The sequence below is a fragment of the Petromyzon marinus genome, chromosome 30, assembly GCF_048934315.1.
Source record: "Petromyzon marinus isolate PM22_M1 ecotype Great Lakes invasive population chromosome 30, UKy_Petmar_22M1.pri1.0, whole genome shotgun sequence".
NCBI classification, from domain to species: Eukaryota; Metazoa; Chordata; class Hyperoartia; order Petromyzontiformes; family Petromyzontidae; genus Petromyzon; species Petromyzon marinus.
Window position 1 is genome coordinate 120,712 of NC_133696.1, and position 21,130 is coordinate 141,841.

At 44.1% G+C, this 21,130-nt stretch overlaps 1 protein-coding gene across 1 annotated transcript in view; it reads right to left on the reverse strand.

Moving 5' to 3' along the window:
* LOC116947407 (hyaluronidase-2) overlaps nt 1-15,226 on the reverse strand; it is a 46,507-nt gene extending 31,281 nt beyond the window's left edge. The window contains exon 1 of the mRNA XM_032963093.2: nt 14,837-15,226. The gene's annotated coding sequence lies outside the window, so the exon portion shown is untranslated. The remainder of the gene's footprint in view (nt 1-14,836) is intronic.
* Between the last annotated feature and the right edge of the window lie 5,904 nt (nt 15,227-21,130).

A 21,130-nucleotide genomic window follows, 5' to 3' on the forward strand; every position in this document is an offset into this window, starting at 1 on the left:
AAGTATGTATTGGTGAGGCAGTGTCCTACCAGGGCCGGTACATCAGCATTCAATCCTTGTTGGACCAAATCTTCAATGATTGCAATGGTATCGGACACAGGAACTTTGGTGAACAAATAAACTACATCGAAACTGACGAGTAAATCACCTGGGGACAGTGAGGTTTCTTTAATTGACGATACCAGGTGAGCTGAGTTAAGTACAGAAGAGGTGGTCTTACCAGTGAATGGCTGCAAGGTCTCAGACAGATATCGGGCCAGTTTATAGGTGGGTGAGCCAATGGTGGAGACGATGGGACGAAGGGGTGTACCTTCTTCATGGATTTTTGGTAAGCCATATAATCTGGGTGATCTAGCAGCAGAAGGTTTTAAGGAAAACCGTTTGATCTGTCCAATTAATGAAGCTGACTCAGTGATGATACTGTTCGTTTTTGTAACGAGGCTGTTGGTGGTATCTCTTTTACTTTTTGTGTAGCTACCATGATTAAGTAGGTCCTGAATTTTGTTATTGTACACGGTTTTGTCCATGATGACCGTGGCATTTCCCTTTTCGGCTGAGAGGATGACGATATCATCCCTCTCTTTTAATAGAGATAACTCAAAACGCTCATCCTTACTGATGTTGCTGACTGGTATCTTAACGCTTTTGAGGGTTGCAGCAATTTCAGATCTTGTCACATCTGCAGCGATGTGTCCCAGCTAAACATAGCCAGACACCTATCTCTCTTAGTTTGTTGCCCTTCCTCCACACCTTTGATTAGCACGGTTGGCTTCATATGGTGCAAAAGAAGTTCAACATCCGTGCAAGTGAGACAACACAGAGCAAAGCAGGTGGAAGACCAGTATATTATATTAAATATTCACTTCGAAAAATAAATAGTCATACAAATATTCAGAGATGCTGCAGTGGTGTATTGGTCAGCACACTGGACTTGCAATCCAGAAGTTGCCAGTTCAATTTCATCTCCCGGCGCGGCAGTTGAAACAATGGGGCAAGTTTCTTAAATCCGCACGGGCTATGTATACACCCAGCAGTGTGAATGGGGTCCCCATTGAGTTAATCAGCAGGTCGCGTGTGGTGGGGTTTAGTGTGGGTACGCCCAGCTCTTCTAAGGCGTGCAGCCAATGTGGAAAACTAGGCCAAATACTCTCTAGAGGAGCTCTTACAGAGCTCCCTGCAGTGGCGGTGCTTCCACCAGCAGTCGCGTGAGCGAGCAACACGCAGGAGCTGCACCTTAACATTTTGTACATTTTACTATTGAATCAATCTAAAGTGGGGTTCCATCGTTTCTTGTGCAAGATGACAATTATCCGTCAGGGTGGCTCAGTTTTACCGCATCTATAATCTAGACACTCTCTCTCTGAACGTTCGCTTGGACCTAACTGGAGCCTCCAGCGCGGAGCACATCTGCGCTGGCGATTTACGAGAGTGCAGTTTTAGGAGCGGTCTCACACGATAGAAACAATTGGGGCACTTCCCCGCAGTTTGCTATATTGCCCGACACAAAAAAAGTCAGAGTAAAAAGGCATTTAAGTTGACAAATTGCTTGATTGCCCAAAATAGGGGCCAATCAAAAGCACAGAGGGCCAATCATGGTGCATTACACGTATTGACGGCGTGTGTGCTCACGAGATTTGATATGACATTCATTGGCGCTGCACGCCGGGTGTGTGCATCTGCGCAACCCCACGAAACATCCGACATTTAGTATTCCAGTCACCTCACGGCAGAGCAGCCCCAACGTGTGCGCGCATGTGTACCCGTGACCCTGTGGGGAGCGGTAGCGTAGCGGTTACCGTACTGCGCAACGAACAGCCACCAGTGACGACTATCCGAACCAGACGTGGGCCTCCCCTAGGTCGACTCAGCCTGAAATTATGACTATACATGCTGCGATGTGTAAATATCGTCACTTAGGGAGACAAAGGCAGCCGAGCATGGTGCTGGCCACCCCACCCCCCCCTAGTGCTCCGTGCCAGCCCCTATAGCCTCAACAATTTGTTGAGGCTATAGGGGGGGTCTTTGTGACCCTGCCAAACCATTAGGCAGGTCTTGCTGTGCAAGCTGTGGCAAAATAAATTAGCGGTGGGACAAATGTACGGAAATAAATTTAAAACTGATGACTGTTTGTTGACGGTGTTCATATAAAAAAAACCCCACCGCATGTCTGGGCGACTCAGGGGAGTGATGTTCGCGTTATAATTATTTCGTCAGCCCTTCTCACAGCCTCAACGGAGGGTTTCGTACAACAGCATTTATTGTACCAACCAAACACCATGCAACAACAATTTGCAGAACCAACCAAAAGGCTGCTAACAAATGTTTTGATTAGCGACACTGCAACATTCAAAACCGTTCCTTTCTCCGTGCCCCGTGGGGCCTGGGCGCCTACCCAGACGAGGTTCACCCCTCTGAGCGGGACTCTACGGTAGCTCTGGTCAAGAGGTGGATACAAATTACAGATTGTTTTAGACATCGTTTTTTTTACAATACTTCCAGGCAATGTGTTTAAATGATAAATGCTAAAGCAAAAAGGCTATTTTTATATTAAATGAAGCGCATGCGGTATAGAGGATTTCGGGTCACTGCTCTTCCAAAGCGAGGGACAGTCACAAGGCAAAGTGATTTCTTGCTTAGATGAGCATTGAGGTGGTGCTTATCTCCCGTTTACAGCCCTGAGCCAGGAGTGGATATTCCACATTCCTATGGTCGGGGGCAAATATTTTGTAGGACAACCACTTTGACTTCCCCGCAAAGGGGAACTCAACCTATCAAACCTGGAGGAACGATGCGTCTGGGTCAACCCCCGTGCAGGATTTTAACTAGTAACCTTCCGGTCACGAGCCACTCGCTCTAGCTCCGCACCAGCTGCAATGGATTCAGTGACAGTCAAACTGGCGTTAGAAGTGCATTCGATATGCACCGGTGCACCACTGTGAAAAGCGCTTGCCGCAGGTGTCCCAGCAGCCAGTGACAGGACCAGTCAATCGCGTGGTCAGGTTCCAGGTTAGGGTTGCCGGCTCGCTGGTTTGTGACTTTGGTGTCTCCGTTCCGTGCCCCCAACTAAACATCAACAGTGGCACCATACAAGGCCGTTGGTACATTGTGCAGCGTGGAGTGGGACACACATGCACCGTCTAGGATGCATACTTGGCCGTTGCTTGTATTTACCGTCCACATGAGCAACATATCCACTGATATTTACAATCCTGCATCAGACAGTGGGGAGTGCTGGCCCAACTGGGGGAGCCTAAGCAGAAATTATATTTTTGGGGGGGGGGCCCTTTTTAATTTCTATAAACTCTCAGTGAGATAACAGTAGAGGTCGAGACGACAGTACGAGGTGTTGTGATAACACAAAATCTCACACAAACTAAGATGTCATGAAACGAGAAGAGAAGAACAATAAGATAGAGATTAAATATATTAACTGTTTTTTGTGTATTAAATTGGCTTATTTTTGTCATCAAAATGAAGCGGTAGATGCAACACTGTGAGGAGGTGCCTCCGTATAGCGGGGCCGGTGTTGAGAGCATTCACAATGGGTCTTGCAGCCCTCTTGCTTACAGCTGAGTGAGCAGCGACCTAAAGCTATGTACTCAAGCGTGGATTCACACAACGGCTTCTGGGGAGGCTCAATGAATGGCTGCTGCTGCCTCCGTTGTAGCAGTGGTTTACAATGCGCCCTTGGGTTTGGTGGCCACGGGATCTGGCGCGGTGCATGGGGCTCGTGGAGTCGACCGAGTCGCGTGCTCCGCTCTCCGTGGAGCGGCTCGACACCGGAGACCCTCGCGGACGGCTCGAGGGTCCCTGCCCAAGGAGGGGCGGCAGCGGTGCCGTCTGCTCCCACGCCGCATGCATTTCGAGTAAAACAGCCGGCACCGTATAGCTGTCGTCGTGAAATGAACGACACACCGCTCGGCTGTGCGTGCATCGAGGGGGCTGGCGTTGTCCGCGTCGATGGGTCACCTTGAGTAAAGACATTGCCTCGCCACTCACTCTTGAGTACGTTTGCTATTTGAGCGATTGTTCTTAAAGCCGCAGCCTCTCCGTGGTTTCGCAGTCGGGGGCGGTTGCTGTGTGAAGTCCCAGTTGAGTAAAACTGCAGGGGTATTTTTTGTGAATTTGGCAAAATGAAGATCATGACGCCGGCACACAATGAATGGCCTCACTCTTGTGAATGGTGTCAGGGGATCTTTGATGACCCAGTGTGAAGCAGATGGCGTGGAGTACCTTATGGTAAATACACCCGCACGCTAATAACCAGGGCATCTTGCCGGCTTCATATGCTAAACCCATATGCTAAACACACACAGTGAGATCCCCCTTCAGCCTGCATAAATTGTTGGGAGTTTTGATTGACACGCAGGGCAAGTCTTGCTTTCAGGTTGTCGTCGTGCGATGCCGCTGGCATTGCTTGTCCTGGAAGTGGCTGAAGGGCAGATAGATACGGGCCTCGTGTTAGGGGGGTGTTCATCCAGAAGTGGATTGACAAAGAGCTGTAAAGCAGTGCGGTTTATATTGTGGTGGGAAAGGAGTGGGACCGTGCAGATGTTCACGAGGAGCATACTCAAGTGTCGTATGTATTGGGACCATGTGTAATGGTACGTGATATAGATGTGTTTATAAGGCATGCTATTTACTGTTAAACTTAGTAAACCCCACAGAGATTTTAAGTGGTGGGGGTTGTAAGAGCACAATTATCAGAATCTTTATCCTGGAGGAATCTGATGAGCTATGAAGCTCTGTTTCACAGATATCCAGTAGTGGCGGGTAAGCAGGTTACAATTAATACTGAGTCGACCTAGGGGAGGCCCAGGACCAGTTCAGATACCACTTTTGATGTTAACCGTGGCCAATCGAATGGCATCCACTGAACTTGTACTCCAAATCGAAGACAAGTTCTGCTAGCGAGTAGCACCTCTGACGGTCGGCATCGCACATGAGGGGGTGGGCGGCCAGCACCACGCCCAGCCACCTTTGTCTCCTTAGTGGCCAAGTTTACACATCACACCAGGTATTCGTTTGAGGCCGAGTCGACTTACGGGAGGCCCAGGACCGGTTTCTATAAACGTCACCGGTGTTGGCCATGAGCGGGAATCGAACTCGGGTCGGCGGTTATGTAGCGCAGCGCAGTAACCACTACACAACCGCTCCCCATCACACGCAAAACAAATATACACATACATCACACACACATACACATACAACAACGACAACAACTGCCATTCGCCACTAAGTGGCGGTGACGTCACCACGACGCTTGTGCCAGGCCATGTGCACCTTGAGGCCACGTGAAGTGTCGAACGCCCATGGGCAGGAGGTCACGGGGCAGATCCAGCAGGTGCCACGGGTCGACTGACTGAGATGACTGGCTGATGCACCACCTGTCCCCCCTGTGCCAACTCGCTTTAGCCACCCGACGCTCCGCTCATTGCTGTGAGCGTCGCTCCTCAGCCCTCTGTTGTTGTTGGAGGGCGACTGCCTCCAACTGCCCAGTAGCGTCCTTCACGAGCCTCCTCCACAGAGGCCGATCTTGACACCGCTGGTACCAGTCATCGGCAAGTCCACTCAGCTCCACGTCCTCCTGTACCACGTCACTCCATCTATTCTCTAGCCCGTGCCGCGCCCGTTTAACTCCCTCGATCCGGCCGAACAAAAGCTGTTTCGGCATGCAGTGGTTGGGCATGTGGGCTACATGACCCAGCCATCGCAGCCTTGCCTGCCGGAGGAGCTCACCGATGGGACTTTACCCAGATCTTTTAAGGATTTGTGAGCTCCTCATACAATCCAGCCTGGTTTAACCCAGGATGGATCGTAGGCAGGCCAGCCTAAATGTTTCTAACCGGCGAAGATGTTCCATTAGGGGGTCCACGTTTCGCAAGCGTAGAGAAGGGAGGGAATGACCGTGGCCGAGAAGACCTGAAGCTTCGTGCGAAGCGACAGACCAGGTAGCTTCCACACGTTACGCAACCGATGAAAAGATATTGCCGCTCGACCGATTCGGAGTGAGACCTCTGCTGCCAAACCGGAGCCGGTCATGAGCACACTGCCCACACACATACATCACACACACACCTGTGTGTACGGAGACGTGTGCCTGACTATATTTAACTACTATAAGTGCAAATTTTGACAGGAACCCGCTATATGCGGATCTACAGCAAAATGTCAAAGGTCTCTCCCCTGGCTCTACATTTAACAGCGTTGGGCTTTGTGCGCAGATGTCGTCGGTGCCCATCGGGTTCCCTGCCTCCAAACCCTGCAAGAGCACAGTGCCCCCAGGGCTGCCCTTGCCTGCGCCGCAAGGGGGCGCCCGGGAGCGATTGGACTGCGTCCTCTTCTGGCGCTCGGCGTATTCTGCAATCATCTTGAGGGCCCCTGTTGGGGCTCACGTTGCGTCACAGCAACAGCTCAAGTCAACTCAACGTCCTTTGTTTAATCAAGCGAGCGCCCATTGATGTCCATTATCTTGCCCCCACAAGTGAGATGTACTATTTAGGGTGGTCTGAAATCGGTTAGTATTGTTTGCTGTTCAAAAGTCAATGTGGAGCCTTGGGAATCAGTGGTGTGGTGGTGGTTAGAGATGTGCACCCTACAAACCCCAGGTACCCGAGTTTAATTCATGGCTATGGCTAACGTCAGTAAACCAGTCCTGGGCCGTGTGCTCCCCCCCCCCCCATCTCTCCGTCACCAGTGGTGAAGTATAGTCTATCAATCCCCGTGATTTACACAGTGGGGGAGTTCCTCCATTAAACAGTCGATTGACGAAGGGCTCAAGATATTGTTTAATTATTTTGATTCAGCTGACATTACATTTCAAAAGAATCGCAATTATCTATTCTTGCAAATAATATCCCGAAACCATTCAATGTCCGCTTCGCAACAGATTACGACACGTTTGGGCAAATCCCCGTAGGAATGAGCCAGGTGGCTTCTGTGGGAATTGTAGGAATGACGACATGCAAATCACCGACTCAATAATTGATGCGTATTTTCACACATGTTGGCGCTGTCTGCCCATTACTAAATCACCCGGAATGCTCCCGATCCCTGTCACAACCAAGCAGGTGAGCAGGGTGGTGTCAGGAGAATTCCTAAACGGGCGATCACCTTGGATAACAGGCGTTATTGGCTGCTTTGGGGGCTACGTTGTGCAGGACGGCAAAGGGCAATGTAGAACAACTGTACTGTACTCTTCTCCCATGTCTGTGCTCCTCACCTTCAACAACTCGCAGTGACCAGGGTGGTGAAGTATGGTCAAATATCCCCCCAAGATCCAATTCACAAATGGATTGCCAAAAGAACTGTACAGGTTAGGGATGTCTATGTTCTATACACGTGAATGACCATACTTTGGTGCCTTCACATCCCCTCAGAAGGATGTCACACAATTAGAACTCTGCTGTAAACTCAATGCTATTCAAATGGCTAGACATCACAGCAAGCAAATTAAGGCATCATATTCATTAATCTGCCAACCAGTCAGTGCCTCGTGCCTGTTTAGTCAAGGGCTAATTGTACTATACAATATTCCCTAGTTATTCACGAACTTACTATCCGCATTTTTGGCTATCTGCGAATCGCATCAGGAACTGTACACGACTGCATTTTAAAAATATGATTTATTACTTCTATTTAAAGCTTTCGTGACTGCAAGGATTCATGTTCTTTGGTTCTTTCGGTAAAGTCACGTAGAATGAGAATAAAATAATAAATTGATAAAATAAAATAACACAATACAATTCTCACGACGTTTCGGCCACAACACAAGCGGCCTTCATCAGGTGAAGGAACGAGACTGTCTGGAGGACAGCGCTGGAGCGAACACAGCCAAGCTCAGACCGTGACCTTTAAGCTGTGTGAGAAGAAACAGAGCGCCTTGACAAAGGAATTAGCATAGAATTTAGCATTGAAATAGCTGAGTGATTAGCTTGTGACTGGTCACAGAAATGGCTATGTTAAAGTCAAAGCATGCACATCCACAGAGGCACCCCTTGACAAAGGAATTAGCATATAATTTAGCATTGAAATGGCTGAGTGATTAGCTTGTGACTGGTCACAGAAATGGCTATGTTAAAGTTAAAGCATACACATCCGCAGAGGCACCCCTTGACAAAGGAATTAGCATAGAATTTAGCATTGAAATAGCTAAGTTAAAGCATACACATCCGCAGAGGCACCCCTTGACAAAGGAATTAGCATAGAATTTAGCATTGAAATAGCTGAGTGATTAGCTTGTAACTGGTCACAGAAATAGCTATGTTAAAGTCAGAGCATACACATTCACCGAGGCACCTAGTACAAATCAAACAGGAGAATTTAGCATTGAAATAACTAGGCGAATTTAGCATTGAAATAACTGAGTGATTAGCTAGTGACTGGTCACAGAAATGGCTATGTTGAAGTCAAGGCATACACATCTGAGCTATTCAAAGTAACTGGGTATACAATACAATATATAATGAATACTACATAGTGAACCAATAAAAAACTAAAATATAAATTACCTTAATGTTATCAATAAACTCTATATTCTCCAATCAGCTAAGCTACCAACAATAAGTCGTTATATATCACAATGCTATATGGCGAAAAAATGGGTGGATTCTTACCCTCAACTTTAGCAACACGGATAGCTACGGGCCCCGTTCAGACGGACGAGTTCATCCATGGTCGGAACAGAGGAGGGGGAGAGAGACAGCTGCGAGGCGCTATTATACTCCATGTTGTAAACCATACCATTAACCGTGGTGTGAGAGGTATTAAGAGTCAATGCTGGCGAAAGAGCTGCGGTCTGAAGGTCATCGTAAAATACAATTAATTAAGAACGGAAATGGTTTAAAACATCTTTCCCATGGTTACTAAGCCAGAATCCATCTTCTCGGTTGAAATTGTCTCTGTGCTTGTATATGTGAATGGCCTCATGAACAAATCTCTCATGGTAGCCGGTTGGTTTGCAAAGAACCTCCGTCTTGGAGAAGTCAATGTCATGTGAGCCCACTGAATTATAACAGTGATCTGCCACGGCAGAGGAGTTCGTTCTACCGTGTTTCAAGTCTGCTTTATGTTCGCGGATGCGGTCCCAGATATGTCGTTTGGTTTCTCCAATGTAGCTACTACCACAGAGGCACTTTAGTTTGTAAACGCCCGGGTACTGTATGTCTGGAACAGCATCTTTTACAAATGGAACTAAATCACGGATTTTATGTACTGTGTTGAATCGGACCTGGATCTTGTGTTTATTCAGGATTTTGGACGACAGTCTCGTCCCTTCACCTGATGAGGGCCGCTTGTGTTGTGGCCGAAACGTCGTGAGAATATTATTGTGTTATTTTAATTTATCAATTTATTATTTTATTCTCATTCTACGTGACTTTACCGAAAGAACCAAAGAAGATGAATCCTTGCAGTCACGAAAGCTTTAAATCGAAATTTAATCACGAAAGCTTTAAATCGAAATTCAACATTGAGGTAATTTATATTTTAGTTTTTTATTGGTTGACTATATAGTATTCATTATATAGTGTAGTGTATACCCAGTTACTGTTAATTGCTCAGCTTATTGAAGAATATATTGAGTACATTTATTCTGTGGATGTGTATGCTTTGACTTTAACATAGCCATTTCTGTGACCAGTCACAAGCTAATCACTCAGCCATTTCAATGCTAAATTATATGCTAATTCCTTTGTCAAGGCGCTTTGTTTCTTCTCACACAGCTTAAAGGTCGTGATCTGAGCGTGGCTTTTTCACTTCAGCGCTGTCCTACCAGACAGTCTCGTCCCTTCACCTGATGAGGGCCGCTTGTGTTGTGGCCGAAACGTCGAGAGAATATTATTGTTTTATTTTATTTTATCAATTTATTATTTTATTTTCATTCTACGTGACTTTACCGAAAGAACCAAAGAAGATGAATCCTTGCAGTCACGAAAGCTTTAAATCGAAATTTAATCACAAAAGCTTTAAATCGAAATTTTACATTGAGGTAATTTATATTTTAGTTTTTATTGGTTGACTATATAGTATTCATTATATAGTGTAGTGTATACCCAGTTACTGTTAATTGCTCAGCTTATTGAATACTATATTGAGTACATTTATTCTGTGGATGTGTATGCTTTGACTTTAACATAGCCATTTCTGTGACCAGTCACAAGCTAATCACTCAGCTATTTCAATGCTAAATTCTATACTAATTCCCTTGTCAAGGGGTGCCTCTGTGGATGTGGATGCTTTGACTTTAACATAGCCATTTCTGTGACCAGTCACAAGCTAATCACTCAGCTATTTCAATGCTAAATTCTATGCTAATTCCTTTGTCAAGACGCTCTGTTTCTTCTCACACAGCTTAAAGGTCGCGGTCTGAGCTTGGCTGTGTTCGCTGCAGCGCTGTCCTCCAGACAGTCTCGTCCCTTCACCTGATGAAGGCCGCTTGTGTTGTGGCCGAAACGTCGTGAGAATTTTATTATTTGATTTTATCAATTTATCATTTTATTCTCATTCTACGTGACTTTACCGAAAGAACCAAAGAAGATGATTTATTACTTTCATATTTATTTTAATTTACTTTGTTTATTGTAGCTTATGTATTATTTAAGTTAATCCCTTAAAATATATAGGTTTTCGTAGGCCAATATCATCATCTGTGAACATTTATATTCACGAGCATATCTGGAAGATATTCCTCGCGAATAGCGAGGGAATGCTGTATAGTACATTGATGCCGGATTCTTTCACCAGAATTCATACAAGGATGTAACTATTGTTAATTTTTATTGTTAAATTGTGGCATTGCAGATACTGCAAAAAAATACACTGCAACGTTTAATGATGTCTCAAACATTTATTTGTATATACAGTATGTTATTTTATCATACATTCGTTCATAGCCAGCGCTTTTCTTCGTAGTCTCGCGGACAACATGCTCAGCATTCAGCCATGTCAAGTTGGAGTGGACGGTTCAATTCCCACCATGTGTGTCAGCTTCTTCCACAGATAATTACCAGAGCCAGGATTGCCACGGGAATAGCAGCGTTCGGCAAGAGACGAATGCTGCTGACTGACAACACGAGTGGGTATCGAGCTGTGAAGCGACTCGTGAAGCCCCCACAGCATGGAGTGCAGCATTGTATGGGGCCAAGACATGGACGCTGCTAAAGACACAAAAAGACTGATAAGTCTGGAGATATGAGTTGTGGCGCCGCATTGATAAAATCAGTTGGATGGAGAGAATGAGAAATTAGGACGTTCGAGAGGAGGTTCAGGAGGATAGAACTATCATTAGAATAAAATAAAAATAGCAAAATATGTGGACTGGGGGATATCTGCATAGTTGAAAGCTTGATGGAGGAAGTTCCACAAGGAAGGCTGTTGGGAAAGAGGCCAAGAGGTATAAAAATGAAAAGTCTACTTGATCACTGCAAGGAGGGGTCCATAGAGACCAATGAAGACGTAAACTCCGAGCCAGAGAGGATCGAGGGAGTTTGAGACAAAGACGCTGCCGTCTGGCAGAGGGCTAAAACGGGAATAAAGATTAATCTTCAAAGTGGTGGCTGAAGACTCCGTAATATAAGTTGTAATTATAAAGCATTTATTTGTCAGCATCATGGCTCAAATACACCATCTTGAAATTACTCCCAAAATACATTGAAAATTTAACTATTAACTATATTTACCCACGGTGAAAATATGAGATTTATCGCAATGGGATACGCCTGATTAAATAAAGAACATCTCAACAAATGAAGAACCATCCCTTTGGAAATACAGGCCCCGGGTCTACATGACAAGAGAGACAATAAATAAATATATCTCTTACTCTTGGTTCTTTCGGTAAAGTCACGTTGAAGGAAAACAATAAAATAATAATATATATAAAACAATACAATTCTCACGACGTTTCGACTACAACACAGTCATCATCAGGTGACTATGTATGGTGCGTGTGAAAACCTGATGATGACTGTGTTGCAGTCGAAACGTCGTGAGAATTGTATTGTTTTATAAATATTTTACTATTTCATTGTTTCCCTTCAACGTGACTTTACTGAAAGAACCAAGAGTATGAATCACTGCAGTCACGAAAGCATTAAATCAACAATATATCTCTCTCCAGACTCTCACCTCGAAAAATAAATGACAATGAGTTACATCCTTGTCTATTGCCTTATATAATATCCTTGTTACGAGCAGCTCTTGTCCACTACAGCAAATTACTTCTTGCTGTGACTATTCCACCTGATGACAGAGGCTTGTGTTGTTTCCGAAACGTCGTGATTTGATTAACTTTATTTTATTTAAATCAAAATTTATTTTATTTATTACCTACGTAACTTTACCGAAAAGAACCAAAGAGTATGGATCATTGCAGTCACGAAAACTTCAAATCTATACTCAGATTATACTCGTCGATGAATTGCCTTCGTGATAGCCGTGCACTGTAAGAATGGAGCAATTACCAACTCTTCTAAATTATTATTGTATATTTACCTTTGTCAATCCACTGCTGGATAATAGCCTCCCCACGTTGTGCCGGTAATGGAGTTTTTTTACGATACTTCACCATTGGAGATTGGTGAAGGCAGAGCTTTGGACCATTTCAGCTATCACCACAGATGTTTACCGTTTCCAGGCATCAGGCTTTCCTGGTCCACAGAATGATACAAGGAATGTCTCAAACATCCTGGTGCAACGTCTCATTTTCAGTGCTGTGGCGATGAAATGTGGATCACATGGTATTATGCAATGATTACATGACTTTAATTGACATAGTACCAAAGGTGAGCCTGTGTTAGACAATGCGGCTTACTTGAATGGCCTATTTATGCTTGTGAACCTGCCAGTCATTCCCAGTCATTACGGCGATATAATTAAATGTGACCACATGCGCTGTTAATGGCCCTAAGTAGCACATTGTATGTATGGTGCGTGTAAGTTTGCCCAGCAGCGGGAAAGCTCAATCACGTCTAACAATCAGCGGACGTAATTGCAATGATTTGCATTGTGTAATGTATGCACAATTAGACAGCAAACTGCTCGTGTACGGAGAAGCTTTGGTTAGCGTGGGCTACACAGAGGGCGAATGCCGGCTATGTGAATGGAATCTTAGGACCACACTTTGAGTCGATAACCCCCGTAAAGGATCACATTTCGGTCAGTGGTAGAGAAATGTGCAGAGCTCTCTGATGCATTTTCAGCTTGTTGCGTGCAGAGAGTTTGGCGTGATGTCCGAATATTCAGTTTGTTTATGAAGCTCCCAACATGTGGAGAGAAACGTCTACGCGCTACACGGGGGCTTCGTCGGGAAATGAATCAATCAATGGATAAAACCCGGCAACTCATTGGAGAAAGTCTACAGCGGCAATACATTAAATGTATTCTGTTTTAGATGTAATGATAGCTACGTGCAATCACACAGTAAAATTCACCATCAAGTCACGTCAAGGCATATCTCTGCCCAAAATCAGCAATGGGGTGACACTTATCAATACATGAGCAGCCCTGAGCTGGCGTTGGAAATTCCACATTCCCACAGTCGGGGCCAGCCTCTTCATCGGATAGTTCCTTCAGTTTGCCACATGGGAGTGTCGCTGGACTGAGTTGACTTTAAATTTTGATTTAAAGCTTTCGTGACTGCAGTAATTCATATTCTTAGCTCTTTCGGTAAAGTCACGTTGAAGGGAAACAATAAAATAATAAAAAATATATAAAACAATACAAATTCTCACGACGTTTCGACCATAACACAAACGGTCGTCATCAGGTGTGTCGGTTTGCATCAAGAATTTTTTTATTGTTTTTATATATATTATTATTTTATTGTTTCCCTTCAACGTTACTTTACCGAAAGAGCTAAGAATATGAGTTGACTTTCTTTTGATCAGGATTTGAACCTGCAACATTCTCATTGTAAGTCAGACCCTCTCAGTAAAGTGTCACCAGCTCTACGTTTAATTGTTCTTTCCAATAAAGCAGCTGCTTTCTAATCAGCTGTTCTTCGGCGATATGTAGAACCATCTTCACGATGGAGGTGCATACATTTAGCTGAACCTATCCATCTCTCTGAAGTTCGCTGTCTTTTTGGGGACAACGTTTTAATAGTTTGTGATCATGAGAGTGGCACAGGTGGTGACTGTGATCGTAAAATGAAACGTTTTGCTTTCATTTGCGAAGCAGCATGCCACCAGGGCAGTTTGAACCATTACAACGAGATTATCACTTGAGATAGTAGCACGCACCGCGCCTTCGCGGCACGCTGTGCATGTCGCATATCACTGGTTTAATTTCGCTAGGTGATGATAAGCGCTTTAATGTGCGATTAATTCATAATTCCCAGTATTCGTTCTGTATTTTGGATATTAGACATTCAAAAACACTATCTTCATTATTGTTTCAGTTTATACGTATGTCACACGTTAATAATACCTGCTAAAATTGTATGCAGACAAATAACCTGCGATTGTTTAATTACACCAATAGACCCTTGAATAAACGTTATCCAAACCATATAATGTTGATAATAATTCAACACATTACAGAATCGTTCTACATGTATCATCTTGATATCAACTTATTGTACATATGCCATGAGCCAATGACAGTGGACATATGTGTACACTTGTGTTTTATATTGCACAACAATTTACAAATAGGATTTACTGGCACAAAGTATAGCAAAACTTTGCAAAAATTTAACCATAAGCCACATGTATGTATCTACATACGCACTGTATATACAATACATATAACGTATGCTTTATATATACGGGAATTTGAAATAACCGGTTGCAAAGTAGTGTTTACAGATATGTCGGTGTATTGAGCTGTAACTTACCTGCGTTAGAAGAATCTGTAATCTTCGTTGATGCCACCATTGCCTCTCCTTGCTCTGCAACTCTTCTCATTTCTGGCTCAGTCTCATTTTTGAGGATTTTCATTTGAAAAGAAAATGATCAGCCTTGTTGCACGTGCCTTGCGTGGGTGAATTTGAATGAGCTCTTAACCAACAGATAACGACACAGAAGCTATTAAGTAGAGCAGAAGCGATCAACAATGCACGATATCAATTGTGAGACAGTATATATTCTGTGTATATATAATTGCATGGACTGCTGTGTTCTACAGGCAAATGCCCGGCTGCGTTGAGGGCTCAGACAACATCGCCGAGAATGCAGCTTGGGCGCTGCTCTGTTCAGAGTGACCGCACGCGGCTCGTGGCTGCGAGGAGCTGTGCCGGACTGCTGGGCGAGGGGCGAGGGAATTCACGCGCAATACTCACCCCTTCCACTAGGCGGCCACGGAGCCCTGCGTCGGAATTTCCTCGGCACACTCGTCAAAAAAAAGATCTCCCGTGTAGCATTAAAGGGCTGTTGGAGAAAATGCCCTTAGCTATAACCGCATTGTTAACATCCATTTAAATGTGCCTCCCTGCTCAAAAAAATGTTGGGCAGTGCCTATCTCTGTCACCAGCCCTGAGTTATTGATGGAAATTCAACATTCCCATTGTGTGAACAAGTCTGTCCATAGGACAGCCATTTAAAATAAATTTGGTTGAATGCACATCTTGTACTCTGCGAGTTATTTAACACAACATTCTAGGTGAATAACTTTTTCGGTTTATCTTTTATTTATGTTGTTAAAAGTGTAAACTCCATTATACAGCCTGTTTTTTTTACTTTTTTGCTATTTTTTTGTCTTTGTCATTTGTATGGGCGTCAGAGGTCAACAACTTGTTTCCTGTGATTTTCTGTTTTTTACTGGGGAATTTGTCCTTTTATAGAAGCATTTAATTGGAAATTCCACTGGTACAGGCAAATTGCTGCTGCATGCGAGATATCTTAAAGGGCAGCAAACAGATACGCCAACCGTAGCATCCCCCAATGATGCACCACTCCCAAAATGCCATGCTGCTAAGGTCATATTTTTCCAATCCCAAATTAGGATTCTTTAACTTGTATGTGCGATTTTCCATCAAATTTCTCGAAGTGAGAACTGACTTGCCAGACATTAAGTACTAAACTCACAATCAGCTTATTGTAAAATCGAATGTATGTAGAACTTCTTTTGCACTGTACATAGGCAAACGTGCTGATCGGAGGTGCGAGAGAAGGACAACAAACTAAACACAAAGCAGTTCAATAATGTCAATAACATGTGTTCACGGTCTAGGGTTGACTTAGTATATCATGTTTCCAGGGCCAATAAAATTCGTACCATTTTGTGGGAAGTCCAGAGGTTGTCCCTTGGAGTAACTGGTTTCCAAAATATGAAAGTAGAATTCCCACCAATGGCTCACAATTACTAAAGCAGACAAGCACTACCCATGCTTGTATGAGTGGGATATGCTGCTCAAATTGGGAGGCGTTTATCCAACAGTGGATTGATGATGGTTATCGCTGTAACACTAGCACAAGGAAGGCAGATTTTTTTTAATGAAGTTAATTTGTATTCTTGGTTGTTTCGGTAAAGTCACGTAGAAGGGAAACAATAAAATAATTGTTTCCCTTCTACGTGACTTACCGAAAGAACCAAGAATATGATTCCCTGCAGTCACGAAAGCTTTAAATCAGAAGATAATTTGGTAAGCTCCCACAAAAAGCTTGAGCCTTAGTCATGGCACCATTGTGCAATCTGCTATCCAACTGTCTTAAGTTAAAAATGAATTCCAGCCAGAAAAAATGTGGCCAGGTGGTACTTTTCCAAAGCATTTAACTCACAATCTGGTTATGAATTAATGATCCAGCACTCATGACTTAACTTCAGTCGCTCGCTCACCGTTGGTTGGCCTCTTACTTGTCTCTCTTATAACGCTACCACCATGGTCATTGTTCCCAAGAAATACACTCCTTGATTCCTCCACCCATGTTGCAGAATCGGCCCACCAGACTGTTTCATCCCATTCCCACCATGTTCACCCACCACCGCACTGCAGATCACAGCAACAAACTAACCCACAGGCTCACCCACCTACTCACCACATTGCAGGTCATAACACTTATTTTTTCTGCTTGTTCCCTTGCATTGCACGACTTTGGAATTCCGTTTCATCCCCCCCCCCCCCCCCCCATCGTGTTATAACCTTGCTCAATTCAAGAAACGCATTAACTCTAATCTATTTCACATTCAATGGTATTGTTTGTTGCCGACTGCTTGACATCTTGGCCGGTGGGCCTGTGCTCAGCAACTGTGATTTAAAATAGGAAGTGGGACTGTCCACTCGTGCCTTCATCTTCCGGTTGTCAGTAAAACAAAGAGTTTGGTCGCTTTGTGGGAACGCCAGTCTGCATGTGCTGTGGAGAGACTTTCCCCGGCCAATGTGCTCAGTCTCCCAACCAACTCGGACTAAGACCTTCTTAAGTCTCAAAGAGAAAACTATACCAGTACCTTTTCAGACCAGATGGTGACACTACCGTGTCTTAAATTGGGTTTTGTAATGTCTGTTCTAGCTTTGATTTAGTTAAACCTGAACCACTGGACTGTATAGTAATAAAGCACATGCAGTAATGAGATCCATTTGTCAATCCACTGCTGATGAATGCTTCCCCATACCATGTTAGCCATACTTCACTTCGCTGCTGTGTGTGGGTTGATAAAGAGGTGCCTGTATCGGTTCAGATATCACCCGCCACTGATGTTAGCCGTCGCCGGGAATCGAGCTCATATCCTCTGGAGTCATAGCACAGTGCGCTAATCACTGCGCCACAGCTCTACTCAAAATACTGTAGTATACAGAAATCAACATTGTTATAATTCTAAATGGACTAATTGAGAGAAGTCCAACACTACAGAGAAATGCCATTATTTAATTTCAAATTTAAATATTGCTTTTCGAATTCAATTTGGAGCAATTTGGACCACTACGCCAACACACACAAAGCATGTGGATATTGCCCGAGGATCTACATCTTTGTAGAAACTCCAGGTCATGCACATCCCCCTAAATAACTGCCTCCATACTTATCATAGACTTCCTGTAAGTCAGCTTAACCTAAAATAGTATCAAATGCAATGAAAGGACAGAGGTGGCAGGGTATGCGAGGTTGGCTCCACCACTTCGTCTTGTGTTGTGCCAGCCTTAATAGGTGCTCACTTACCGCACTTGCTCGGTCTTGTAATCCATTGCCCTAGTCAAGTGAAGCCAACGTGCCTTTAAGGGCAAATGAAACATTTAAAGCATTGGCGGAAATATCGCATTCCTATAGCATGTATTAGTTTATCCATAACACAACCATGATTGCTAAGTGTTTCTAATTATATTGACTATAGAATGATGTTCGGATGGTCGGTTTAGTCAACCTATGACCTTCCAACGTCGAAACACGCGTTCTCGGGAAAGAGCCTTTCAGTCAGATAGCATTCCCACAACAACTAGAAATAACCTGTGAAGATACAAAACAGGTTTGACATCTTTAAATAAATAAAAAGTCTGATCCGCACATGTGTGGAATGTAAATAGACAACAGGAGTAAATTTCCATTGGTCGGTCTCATACAGTATAGACAGTATATGCGAGCTATGACAGGTACCGTGAATTTGGAATTAAGGCACAATAGGGTAACGTGGTGTTTCTGCTGCGTGCGTTTCGCAGTTTCTTTGTACGGCTCTCCTATTTGTGTTTGGGTCATACCGCGTTCCGTTCGACGTGATGTCTGACGTTTCTCTCCATGTCCAGGGAACTTCTTCAGAAACGATTTAATTCAGTTCCTGAAGAAGCTCCCATTAAGTGCAGTGAAACGTCGGACACCGTCCCGAACATGCAGCACAACCGGAAAACACATCGGAGAAACTGGTTGAAATTTGTATTTATAAATTCCTTCAATGTATATATTTTGGAAAACTTTCACCATTTTCAAAAGTTATCAGCAAAGCTTTGTTATAATATATAAATAAAGATACACTTTTGTCAGATTTTTTATTACGTTTAATAATTTTGGCTTTTAAAGTTCATGCTGCCGCAATAAAAAGGCTCCCCCGTCCATAATATGTTAAACATATTGATGATGAAATGAAAGTGCATGCATGTATGTGTAGTGTTCGACTTTACGCGGACAACTTCTGTCTTTCTTCGAATTTATTTACAACATTCAACATGTCCTCCACACTCCACAGTATCCTGGTCACTACGGCTCGCTCGCCGTGCTCCGCTCGTTTCGCTCACCACCTTTGTCTCCCCACTATCACTTCACTTGCTTCGCACTCAGCGACTCCCCGTTCAGCAACTCCGCACACAGCGTCTTTGCACACAGCGACTTCGCACACTCCGCACACAGCGTCTTCAGCTCTGCTATCGCTATGCTCACTCCACTGCTAACTACTTCGTCTTGCTTCAGCTTCGCTATGCTCACTCTACTGCTAACTACTTCATCTTGCTCCAAACTCCGTCTCCAAACTCTGTTTCCAAACGCCACGTCTTCCTCGTCCAGCTTCCAACTCCCCCTTTCTGTGTCTCCCCCCCCCCCCCCCAATTTATCCCCATTCTCATTATCGCTAATTAATTGGCCCACGTGCCTCCGCACGCTTCGCGTCCTCAAACACCTGCCTGCCTCCAGACATCTTGACGCCTCCTCGCCCTTGACAACAGCCACAGCCAATCACCGCCGTTGCTGATCCTCTGGCTTAATTGGCCCAACCGTTGCCTCATCATCCCAGCCTTTGCACCTGGCTGTCCTAACACGACCCACACTATATTCTTAGTTTTTTCGGTAAAGTCACGTTGAAGAGAAACAACAAAATAACAAAATATATATAAAACAATAAAAAATTCTCACGACGTTTCGACCATAACTCAAACGGTCATCATCAGGTGTGTCGGTTTGCATAAATTTATTTTGAAAACGGCATATTTATTTATTTATATTTATATATAAAAAAAATAACGTTTGCGTCACGCGCAACTATGGCAGTTTGCCAGGACTAGTCCATCTATTTTTTGAAAAGAGGAGGGGGGAGACGAAATTTGTTTTTATGTATGCTGTCTGAAAGGCACTGTAAGCGTGAACAATCAATCAAGAACTGAAATGATTTATCAAATCTTTCCAATGATTGCTAAGATAGAATCCATCTTCTCGGTTGAAATTGTCTCTGTGTTTGTATATGTGGATAGCCTCATGAACGAATCTCTCATGGAAGCCAGATGGCTTACAAAGAACCTCCGTCTTGGAAAAGTCAATGGCATGTGAGCCTACTGAATTAGAACAATGATCTGCTACGGCCGAGGTGTTGGTCCTACCGTGTTTAAGGTCTGCTTTATGTTCACGAATGCGGTCCGAGATATGGCGTTTGGTTTCTCCAATGTAACTACTACCACAGAGGCAACTTAGTTTGTAGACACCAGGGTATTGTATGTCCGGAATCACATCTTTTACAGACGGAACCAGATCACGGATTTTATGTAATGTGTTGAAACGGACCTGGATCTTGTGTTTATTCAAGATTTTGGAGATCTTTTTTGTGATCCCAGCAATGTAGGGTAAAGTGATGGTTTTGAAAGGCTCCTCAAGAGGGTTCTTCTTCATGGTTTGAGTGATAGCTTTGCGGATTGTATAGTCGGAGTAACCATTAGCCCTAAGAGCTTGGTGTACGTGCTTGAGTTCACTGCTTATGTGTTCCTGGTCGGATATGCATTGGGCTCTAGGATACAGAGTCTTGATGAGAGAATTCTTCTGTGATGGATGGTGGTGGGAATCCGGTTTCAGATAAGCATCCGTATGGGTAGCTTTCCTGTAGACAGAGTGGCTCATTGAACCATCAGGTCTCTTTTTAATTAGGACATCCAAAAAAGGTATCTTGCCATCTATTTCGACTTCCATGGTAAATCTGATGGCTGGGTGTATGGAATTGATGTGGTCGAAGAATTGGTCTAGAGCAGGCCGGCCATGTGGCCAGATGACAAAAGTGTCATCCACGTACCTCTTCCATAAGGTTGGGCGCAGAGTGGCAGTCTGGATGGCGTCAGTCTCAAATTTCTCCATGAAAATGTTAGCTATAACTGGAGAAAGGGGGGAGCCCATTGGGGTGCCCTCAGTTTGTTTGTAGAAAGTTCCATTCCAAGTGAAGTATGTATTGGTTAAACAGTGTCTCACCAGGGGGGGTACCTCAGTGTTTAGTCTTTGATGAACCAAGTCTTCAA